The following is a 12,390-nucleotide window of genomic DNA, read 5'->3' on the forward strand; positions in this document are numbered from 1 at the left end:
ACATGGCTGCACATCTTATTTTGGCATTTGACCAATTAGATGAGCCCTTTAATGATATATTATATACTGTAAATTAAGTTGAAAAGAAAAAGTCAACAAGTAAAGAGACAAAAGTAAAAAGCTAATTGTAAAGTTAAAATGTTAATACGCCTCCAAGGTTTGTTTCCCTCTCAGAGTTTTTTTCATGAATTTCTTATAGAGGCACTTTTGTTATCTTTCTTAGTATATTCGGGCAAGTATGTGTTTCTTGTTATTACATTGACATACATTTTTTCCATTAAAATGTGCATATATTTTGAATGTTACAAAGGTAGTAATGATCTAAAAAATTTGGGAAAAATTTCTTACATTTACATGTGCATTTTTATCCATAAAATCAAATCGTTTTGATATTATACACTTGAAATATGAGACTGATTTTTTTTTTCCTTATTTTAAATGTAAATGTTTTTATTCCATTTGCAGAGTGTCTCTCTTTCCTGCTCAATTCAAGAAAAAAATGCACATATTTTACCAAAAAATTACGTTAGATTTCAGTTTTTTGCAGTGCACTCTTTGTTTGAAAGTTAGATATTTAAAGTCTTTCCCTGAGTGCCCTATAAAAGGTGTTACGGCTCCCCCCTCTTTTCTGGGGAGAGAGGGAAGTAACCTGACAGCCACACAAAAAATTCAGAGACCACGTGAATGTTAGAAAAGAAAATAAGGGATTTGTTGGTTACAGAAAATCCAAATCAACTCATACAAATGGTGGGGGAGAAAGGGAGGATTAGGCGGTGCAAAATCAAAGAAAACAATAAAACAAAAACAGGGCCTACCTACGGTCTAAGCTACATAAAACAAATGAAACAAAACCCTGCTAACCTAATATAACAAAAAGATTCACCAAAACTTTACAGGGGTGGCATCCACCTACTTACCTAGTGTGTTTAACAGAAAGTCTCTTACGTGATGAAATGTACAGGGTACCCTTACCTTGTCCACAAATTCCCACCATAGACCATTAAACACTCAGAACAGAACATGCAGCAAGCAAGCCAAGGGGGGGAGGAATCTCCAGGTGGCATGCTTATATTGGACCTCCCTAGATCCTGATTGGTCCAAGGGTGGAGAGAATCAATCAAGGGGAGATTGATCCCAGCGTCTGCTACCTGTGTAGAAGCAAAGGGAAGGGGGGGAGGGGAAAGAAAAACAAACAGCCTGGCAGGCATGTAACAAGGGTTAAGTTTTCAACGACATTTCCAGAAAAAAACAGAGAAATATAAAAATCTCAAGTGTATAACCTTGCCAACTGTGAATGTGAATTTAAACCTTTCTGTCCAGCAGTCGACAAAGCTCTGCACCTGATCAGAAACAGAAGAAAGGCACACATCCGTCTGGCCCCACCCAGGACACGGCTAAAAACAAAGGGCGATAGGGCCTTCGATGCCGCAGCTCCTCATCTGTGGAATGCCCTCCCAGACCACCTTAGGGCCCCACAGACGGTGGATTGTTTTAAGAATGGACTAAAAACTTTCCTTTTTAGAAATGCCTACAATTGTTGATTTTAGACTTTTTTTAATATGCCTTTGAATGTATTGATTTTAATGATTGTCTTTTTACTCTGTTTTTAATGTTATGGTCTTTTAAACCTGTTTTAATTTTCCCTTTTTTTTTAATGTAGCACTTTGAGATTTGAAGTCAAATGTAAAGTGCGTTACAAATATAATTCATTATTATTATTATTTACATCCCCGTGATCATTCCCAGGAAGCCAGCTCATCCGCAGAGATCTGGAAAGTTAAAAGCAGAAGAAAGTCTGGAGAACAAAGAGAAAATCAGACCTCCAGCTGCAGGAAAGCCAGATGTTTCAGCTGCATAGTAATCCCTGGCAATGGGATTTTTGTTTTCCAACCATCTCAAATCATCTCAGCAGAGACCCAAACAGATCTCTGCTTCAGGAGCTGACAGCTGCCTCTGTCTCTTGCTTCTGATCCTCCACTGTTCTCAGGTTTCCCATGCTCGGTTAAACTCCAGGTATTTACCTCATTAACTGTTCACGCCTGATTAGGCGACTCCACGAGGCGCAGAGGAGGTCTTGCTTTAAGAAACAAAACATTTAGTCATTATTCACTGGCAGGTGAAAAGAAACATTTTTATCCTCCATCACCTTAATCACTTGAAACTTAAATGCCAAATTTGATGATTGAAATCATAGATCAGATTTTCAGGAGACATCATGTGGCATCTTTCTATTTCTCTTTCCCCCCATGACAGTTTAGAATAAGCCCAGTCTTAAGCCAGTATAACACTGCTTTACCACCCTTCTAATGGCCGGATTTATTATGTTTAATAAGCCTTAATAAGCCTTCTAATTATACCTCAGCTTTTTTTTCATTTTAGTACAAAAGTTTATATGGTTGGAAAAAAACTGCAGCTGTTATTTTACTCATATTTCAGAAATTAAGTTTAAAGAACTGTCGTATTTTAAAATTGGAGCTGCATTATTTCTGAATAAGTGTGCTAATCGGAAAGATTTAGGATGGGAATAATTTTATCATGAAATGCAACAGATCTGAAAGATATATATAGTATGATTTTGAAAATTAACCTCCAGCTCCTGTAAAATTCAGTTCATTTTTTTTTTGTGAGATCATCCCTTATTTAAAATAATATATCTGTGTGCTGCATCAATCTAAACCTGTAATAAAGCAATTCTGTAGTAGCTCTGCTGTCTGTTTTATAGAGATACCTCGACTTGCTGTTCATGATGCAGTGCACTGTTAGCAGCTTCCTATAAAATAAATCATTATATAAATAAAGTCTAAAGAGAAATAAATTAAATATATTTCAATTATATATCATAAATTAAAATAATCTAATTACCATTGATGATATAAGAGACGGAGACCATGTTTTGAAAGCATGCATAGCCCAAAAAAAGCCCATATTCTTCAGCTACAACAGTATACATGTCAGATTAAATAATTCTACTTATACTTCATGGTTTATTTTGATGCTTTATTGCATCTCTTATACTATATCCATTGGTTGTGCTGTTCATTTTATATCTCGTTGCAGGTGATGAAGCAGACTGAAGATGTTTTATCATTATCTCCCTTTTATCTCCTTTCTTTATTTTTTCTCCTTTTTTCTGTTTTTCCTTTCCTGTTCTACTTACATTGCAGTGTTTATAAAATCTGTAAAACTCCCTGCATGAATTATAATAAAGCTATTTATATGCATAAATCAAGCAGAACACTATGGCGATAGCTGTACTGCTCCACTTGTGAAAGTAAAATCTGTTGGGCTCTTTTTGGCATCAAGATAATTATTCTTATTGTCACATTTTCAGACAGGACACTGTAAAAAAAAAAAAAAAAGGAAAATGATAATAATTTCTTCACATATATGTTGTATTAATCCCAGAGATGGCAAAAGTACTCACTTTCCGTACTTGAGTAAAAGTACAGATACTTGTGTTAAAAAATACTCTGGTAAAAGTGGAAGTACTGATTAAACTTCTTTACTCAAGTAAAAGTAACAAAGTACAGGCTTGTAAATTTACTTAAAGTATAAAAGTAGAAGTAGAAACCACTTTTTTCATGCCGTTGCCTACATTTTAAATGGATGTCTGCCAATAGGACTAGATCTCCGTTGTGTTCATTTTCAATCATCTCGTCGTCCATGCTACTATGCTAACGCCCCCGCCACCAAGCTGCAATGATTTGCCACGAAAGAATACCACTTCATCTTGTAGTGGTGCGTCAAATGCAACGTAGATTCCCATCCAATTAGATTGAATTTGGTATTGATGACGTGAAAAATAATAACGGTAACTCCATTGAAATGATTCAAAACTAAAGTAACGAGCCAATTTTTTAAAATGTAAGGAGTAGAAAGTACAGATATTTGTGTAAAAATGTAAGGAGTAGAAGTAAAAAGTCGCCATAAAAATAAGTAGTAAAGTAAAGTAAAAATATCAGAAAAATCTACTTGAGTAAAGTAACGAAGTATTTGTACTTCGTTACTTCCCATCTCTAATTAATCCAAAAACAGAGGCTTTCTGTCACTAAATCCTAAGAAAAGTAATGATAGATAAGTGCAACGATGAACATCTCAGATAATTGTTTCAGCAAACAACCAGCAGATGTCAGTGTTGCTTCATATTTAAAAATCTAAAACAAAGGCATTGATGCAGAGGTTCTGCAGTTCAACTTTAAAGTTGGACACCACTGCAAAAGTCTTGTGTTTTTACTGCTGCAGTATTTTTTTTTATCATAATTTTTATTATCATTTATTTCTCAGAAGTAATTAATTTTCAGAAGTAAGTCATTTTATAAAAGGTAATTATAAAATCAGATAATTTAAAAGCAATTATTCAATAGTTTGAATAAGGTATAATTGCAACATTAACATGGGAGTTCACTCTTTTTTCTACATCTTTTCCACATCAGCTTAGAAACACCCCTCTGTTTTTGTCTCCTCCCTTTTTCCCACCACTGTGCACTTCTGACTTCCAGACTTCAACCAGATGAGGATGTAGCTCAGCAGCTTCTGGGTCTTGGTTTATAGGATCTCTGCAGATCTCTGGAGCTCCATAGAGGGAGTTAGAATCAAATCAGAATGAGAGCGTTTCAAGTTCTCCAGCTGTCAGCCGTGTTGATGAGACTCTGCCTCGCTGTGCCTGGAGGAAAAACTCCGGCATCCCAGTTGGAGATGCTCAACCTGGGCATGGCTCGCCTTCTGGAGAGGGTGGGGAATGATGTCCAGTTTTTGGAGCGGCAGGGAGACGTGTTGGTTAAAGAGCTGCATGTGGCAACAAAGAATCTGGAAGGCCTTCAGAAAAAGAGTTTACAGGCAAGTCGGACTCACAAACAGGTAAGTCCAAAGTCTGCTCAAAGTCAGAATAAGAACAAATAACCTTGAAATAAACTTAAATACATTAGTCCAATTTACTATGTGTAGCTTCTCTTTCCCAGCTAAAGACAGACATCAACATATCATGATGCTGCCACCTCCATGTTTCACCATGTAGATGGTGTGTTCATGGTAATATATAGCGGTAGTTTTAAGAATCAAAATCAAGTTTATTGCCATGTAGGTTTGCACTTACAAGCAACTTGTTGACTTAGTGTTGATGGTGCAGACAAATTCGATATATATACAGATTACAATATACTATATACCAAAGGTCATTTACTGTCAATATACCAAACTGAAAGATTGTTGTTCTCTGCATCAAAAGCAATTTAGGTTTTAAAATGGAAAAACTTGCTATTTTTTTATTTTTTTTTTATTTAAAAATTCAATGTATAACATGGATGCATAAACACCTGCATTTTATTTCAGTGTTAACTGCTGTTTAAAGTAATGGATTATAATTAAAAATGTCTCCGGACCTTTCCTGGTTGTTAATTTTCTTTATTCAGACCCCGCTGATTTTTAATTGGTTACCCCTCCTATATACAATATATAGTATATAACTATGTACTATATACACTTCATCAACTTCATTTTTTATCTTGAAGAGAGCAGCTTCTTCTACCTCTTAGTAGGATCTCCTACATGGCATGCTGGTTTAGGCGTATTGAGCTTTAACTTCAACTTTATCCATTACCTTTCCCACAAACATCTGACTGCAGTAAATGTGACTATAATCTGACCAGATATTACAAAAATAGAGGTCTGTGACTTATTTTGCGAGGCCCAGTAAAATGAAGTATGCTGCAGGTGAGGAAGGATCTGCAGATACAGACTGCTGGTAACGACAGACTGTCGGGTGTCATCAGAGATCTGCAGAAGCAGATAGAGAACTTGGACTCCGAACAGGGATTCATGCAGCTCCAGATGAACCGGATAATCCAGGATTTAAGACGGCTGAAAGGGCCCAAATCAAGAGGTTACAGTAAACATGATGGCTCCTCTTTAAAAGTGAGAAAAAAAAAACAATATTCTAAAGAATAAAGACCAGCATTTAGTTTTGTATAACAGTTTTTGTTGTGGTGGCTTCTATGTTTTAGGTTCTTATTAATGACCAGGCCAGAAGGCTTATAAACCTTACTGCTGAGGTTTCAGCACGGGACCGAATCATCGACAAGCACCTGCGGCAGGTTGAACATCTGGAGAAACGCTTGTTTTCAGGTTTGTTTCTTCACTAGAAGCATTGGACGCTTTAATTGAGATTTTGTGTCACATTGTACGTCCAGTTTGAGTAAAGTTTAGTCTACTTTGTTCAAAAAAATTGTACCAAAACTAAGTGTCTATTAATCCCTTCATGGATGCCCTGAGAGGAATGGACAGGCAAAGAATCGTGCAAACAACAAAAATACCTTTTAAGTTTATATTTTGAGGCAGGGGAGGAAAACGGAAAAAAGAATCAGTTTAGCTAGAAGCCAAGTGGAGCAGCTGAGGCAGAATGATTACAGTGAAGCTAAGGTAGGAAGACTAATGGGGGGGGGGACAACAACAACAAAAAAACAGATCAACTGAGACACAAAGACAATATAAACCAAGGTGGAAATGATAAAAACAATCTAAACTTGTAGCTGAGAGGATACCGCTACATGAAGAAACTTAGGCTATGTTCACACTGCAAGCAGCAAAGGCAGCAGAAGCCGCTAGTTTACATGCAAAGTCAACAATTGACGCGCATCAAGACACAGCAAAAGGTTCCACAGCGCGTCTGAGCAACTGAAGCAGCGTGTCGTTAGCGTTTGAGCATCTGACCCATGCGACGCACCACAAACGCAGCTGCTGCTGGAGTTAAAATTTAACTTTTGCTGCTCGACGCGCCAGATCAACCAATCAGAGAAGCTGATCTGGGAGCTGGCAGGGAGACGGACACAGCACTGCTGATGCAGAGCGCTATGATCACTCCTCTGAAACAGTTTATTAACGCCTAAATTTACTTAAAATACCTAAATCTGCCGGCAAAACATGTTCGCTTTTATTATCCTGCTGCCTGCAGTTTGGATTTCATAAATGAGAACCACCTTCCAGCCGCCGAGGTAAACCGCAAAGAGGTGACCTAAGGCTGCTGGTGAATGGGATTCCTAGTGACAGAGCACCGCCGCTATGATGGGGTCTTAGCGGCTCAGACAGGAATAATATTTGAGGGCAGGATGGTTCTCTGGATGAACTGACTGCACAGATGAAGTTTTCAGGTGGACTTTCTCACTTAAAAACATATTAAAACTACTTTTTACCCACTGATCAGAGCAAATATAGCTGCCATTGTTACAGGGAAAGGAAGGATAGAGTAGCTCCCCCCAACAAGCATCAGACCCACTTTTCTACCGTGCAGCCAGAGCAGCAAAGATGCTTCAGCCAGGCATCAGAATTAAGCTGGTACAAGCATAAAAAATGAAGCAGCACGCCAGTTTTTGCTGCTACTGCTGCTTTAGGTGTGAACGTAGCATAAGAGACTAAAAACATTAGCATCAACTAATATGGCAAGACCAAAATTGGCAACAATGACACTAAAAAATATACTAAAAATAGGAAACAACAGGAAATCAAAACTATAACATCTCCTGACACTACTTTAGTCAAAACTGTGCTAGCATAATAGCTATTAATGGGACCCCATTTTGTTTACAGTTCAGTCAATATATCCACTCTGGTCATACTGGATTAATTTACCGTTTTACACGGTTTTGTCCAGATTTTGCCTGTTAGCATCCGCTACCTAGCAGCTCCTTCCTTTAATCATTATACACTCTAATTGTTAGCCAATCTCAGGAACTGTTTTAGCATGCTAACATTTTCTAGATAGTTTGCCAAAAACCGTCTGAATGTTTTACATATATTTATCATGTTTTTCATTTTCATCCTTGTTTTTTTTTTTTTTTACATAAAATTTGCCTATTTGGACATTATTCATGAAATCTTTTCCTTTTTTGGCTTATCTAAACTGTTAGCACTTGTTAAGTAGTAGCTTATTCTTTTAGCATACATCATACAACTGCTTTCACTAAACTGTTTTAGCATTCTAGTTTTAGCATGCTAACATTTTCTAGATAGTTTGACAAAAACCTTCTGAATGTTTTACATATATTTATCATGTTTTTAATTTTCATCCTTTTTTTTTTTTTACATAAAATCTGCCTATTTTGACATTATTCCATAAATCTTTTCCTTTTTTGGCTTATCTAAACTGTTAGCACGTTAGCACTTGTTAAGTAGTAGCTTATTCTTTTAGCATACATCATACAACTGCTTTCACTAAACTGTTTTAGCATTCTAGTATTTACTGAGTAGCACCCTGTTAAGGTCATATTTATCTGAACAATTTGCCATGTTTCTGTGCTTTCATTTATGTTAATATGCTGTTATTTGGTCATTAGTGCATCATTACTTTTTGTTTTTAACTTTATTTAATTCCAGGTGCACTGACCTGCATCCAGTTTCATAATATTAACTACTTTACACCTTAAATACTTATAACTCTATTGTATTTTGTAAAATATGTTTATAATAATGCATTTATTTACTGTATCAGGCTATTTATATTAGCCTGTTGTTTAGATCTATTAGTATTTAATATATTTATATATTTACTATATTCACATTTGTGCATCAACTGTTTGCAATAGTTATTTTTTATTATATAACGATGAAATAAATATGATAATGTCCCTTTTAAGAATTCCTTGACCCAAAGTGCTAAATATTTTATGTAATGTACATTCTGGAGAGTTTTCTGTAAGCACCTGAAATATGGGTACTTTGGGAGAAAGTTTGGAGTTTACTTATTGAATACATCATGTGATGCTAACATACAGTCACTCCCTAATGTGACTGTGGGTGGTTTTTGGCCTGTAGTTGATATCATCAGACGGTGCCCAACCTTCGCAGGGTGTTTCGACCCTTAACCGCTACACCCTCCAGCTGGCGGGTCAGCAGTGGTGGCCAGGTCACTGCCCATCATCTCCAGGCCTCCAGCCCCCCTCCTCCCTCTTAAACCACAACCAGCATGAGGCTCTCTCTGCTGCCTCCCCAATCCTGCGCACAGCTGTCTTCCTCTCCTTGCCAGATATTCCAAGTGCAGTGAGCACAGACCACATTGACTGTGCTGGGAATCCTCTGCATCCGACCTCCACTGGAAACAGCCATGCTTGCCAGCCTTTGTCTTTGCAGTCCATGATGAGGTCTTGGTATTTTAGGTTCTTCCTCTCATGGGCCTCCTCACAGCCTTCCTCCCAAGGCACAGTCAGTTCCACCAGGATGATCTTTTTGGCTTGCTCTGACCAGATGACAATGTCAGGCCTCAAGGTGGTCTGGACGATGGGTGGGAAAGTGAGCTTCTTCCCCAGGTCGACTTTCATCTCCCACCCCTGTGCCCCCTGGAGGATGTTGGTTCTGGCTCTTTTATTAGAGAGTGGCTTTTCTCCTGCCCTGATGAATTGCATTGATGGTATTTGCAGCTTAATTGGCTGTGGTCTTCTCCTAGCCTGCTCGAAAATGTCAGCCATCACTCGAAGCACTTGGTCATGCCGCCACCTATATCTCCCCTGGGCCAGAGCGATTTGGCACCCTGCTAAAATGTGGGCCAGTGTCCCCTTCTTTCTGCACAACTTGCAGAGCGGGTCCTCCCTCAAGCCCCACCTGGCTAAGTTCGCTGGTGATGGAAGCGTGTCATACACGGATCTCAGGAGGAAGCTAACACGGAAAGGTTCCAGCCTCCAGAGCTCAGTCCATGTGACCCTTCTGTTTGGGAGGTCCCATCTGGTCCATGTTCCCTGGGTCGCCAGCTCCACAGCCTTAGCCCTCCTTTTCTCCTCCTCCTGGTGACGAACTTCCACTTGTACCATCTCCCGCTTCTGCTGGACGCTTGCCTTCCTCCACCGTGTGAAGTGAGATGTTCCCAGTCCTTGTCGACCAATGCAGACACTACCGATGATGTCTCTCAACTCCAGGGAGCTCTCAGCTTGTCTGACTGCAGTGTCGGCTGCCCACTTACGGCCTGTTCGTGTTGTGACTCCTGCATTGCTTACTTGCTCATCCTTTGAGTCTCTGAGCATCATTGCGACCTTGCACTTGGCCACTTTGAACTCCTCCACCACAGAGGAAAATGGAAGTTGGAGCTGTCCTGATCTAATGTAGAGCCCAACTGCAGTGAAGCTGGGAGGGATACCTAGCCATCGCCTGAGATGTTTATTCACTCTCCTCTCCACTCCCTCCACTGCAGTCACTGGGATTTGATAGACTGTCAACAGCCACATAAGTCTTGGAAGGAGCCCATGCTGGTATATCCAGGACTTGAATTTGCCGGGTAGGCCTGACTTGTCAATCCTCCTTAGCCACTCGTCCGCCTGATTTGCAGTGTCAGAGATGTTGTTTCTGTCACTGAGGGTGTCATCGTACCACTTCCCCAGGCATTTAATGGGGTTCTCCCTGATTGTAGGGATCTGCTCTCCTTGGACATGCAGTTTGAAAGCCTCTGTTAGTCTCCCCCGCCTTATCACCATGCTCCGTGACTTCCTGGGCTTAAAAGCCATTCTTGCCCACGATGCTAAAGCCCCGAGAGTCTTTAGGATCCACCTTGCCTGCACATGCGTTGTGGTTGTTATGGTGAGGTCATCCATGAATCCTCTCAGTGGGGGTTGTCTGCTTCCTGCTGCTGTGACTGGTCCCTTGGCCCAGTTATAATTGGAGTTTACAATTATAACAAAAATTAAAGCAGGAGCAAAAAAGCAGAACTAATTGAAAATTTACTGAATATTTGGCCAATCCTGCACTGTGGCACATAAAACTGAGGAGCTAAATAATGTTTTGAGAAATTAATTAATGTTATTAATGTTTAATTACGAATTTTACAGTCTTAATCAGTAAAAGTGCTTCAACACAGTTAGAAAAGTTTCAATGGCTTATATGAAAGAATAATAATGAAAGCTGGAGTACTACCTAGCAAATATAATGCTTGATTTGTGCACTTTGCTAAAAGTTGCCATTTTTAGATGTTATTTGGTCATAAAAGTTTTAAAGACAGGTTCAATCAACATTAGCTTTAGCTGACAAGCTTTTACTCTATTGTCTCTAGATTTTGTACACCTAAAACGTGTTTATTGTTTCTAATTTGTTGTCTTTTTTCACCACTCCATAAATCACATAAACAACAAATATATACATTCTACCAGCTATATATTCATCTTTATTGCCCAGAAACCTCTTTGTTTCTGATCTGTTTTCATATGTATGTATCAGGTGCCTAGGAGGCTCCCAGCAGCACCAGTTTGAGCACAGCTGCATCAACACAGTTTCCAGCTGGAATGAGAAGGATTTCTGGAGACAAGCAACGGATGGCATTCCCCACAAATGCTAAAGTGTCGAAATTAACTTTGCTTTTAGCTGCACTATGGGCGGGTAGCTTATATTATGTGTAAACGCACATTTTTTTCAGATTGGACATCAGCAAATGAACAATAAACATGTAAAATACTGTATGTTGTTTAAAGCAAAGTAGCTACACCTTAAATTTAAACCTATTAAACATTTGGCCATCGTTTCATGTGTCATGTTTGAACTAGTTCACATTACTAGAGGTTTGGATGAATGGAGGAATGATAGGAGGATGTTTTATTTATATAATTTTTTTTTTAAGTCGCAGTGTTGAAGCTTTTGTTGCAGTTCAGGATGTGAACGCTCCCTCTGCTAATGCAAACAAACATCATGTCTGGCCTTGAACATAATGAGAGAAGGGCTGTTATGAAACGAGTCCTCGGTGAGATATGCCGCTGTTTATTTAAGTAAAACAAAACCACAATTTTCTCGCCTTCTGTCTTCATATTTGGGTTTAAAGTTTCACAATATTGTGGTTAAAGATGTTGGCGAAAAAAAGACAGGCAAGAAATTAAGAGAAGTACAGGAAAGACATTGGATAGCGGGTTGTTACACCCAACCTATGATCAAATTTCATCTGTTTTTCTAGTTTTAATCAGTAATTTAAACCAAAAACAACCGAATCCAAAATCCCAACCGTCATTAAAATACAGGACATGTTTTCTTAGATTATGTTGCTATCACTTTTGAAAAATGCATAATAAAAACAAAACACACACAAGCAGGTTTAAGGGAAAATAGTGTGATTGTTAAATCTCACTTTACAAATCAAATAAATACTCAGCAAACATGAGGAGGACAGAAAAGCATGAATTAAGTTCATAAACACTGAAGACTTGCTGTGTTGCTGTGGTCAAAATCTGCTCTGTAATGTTCGTCAGCCGACACCAGCTATAAAGAACCTGTGAACCAAAAGCTGGATTTAATTGATTCTGAAATGCAATTAAATGAAGCTTGTTGATTTGGACCGGAATGCAGACTGATGCTCAGGTGCAGGATGTTAGGTCGAAGATATTTTTTAAATGTAAAAAAAAAAGGAAACAAAGCACAGTCATGAAGACAGGAGAACAA

The sequence above is a fragment of the Cyprinodon tularosa genome, unplaced genomic scaffold, assembly GCF_016077235.1.
Source record: "Cyprinodon tularosa strain WSP-4 unplaced genomic scaffold, ASM1607723v1 ctg241, whole genome shotgun sequence".
Lineage (NCBI taxonomy): Eukaryota > Metazoa > Chordata > Actinopteri > Cyprinodontiformes > Cyprinodontidae > Cyprinodon > Cyprinodon tularosa.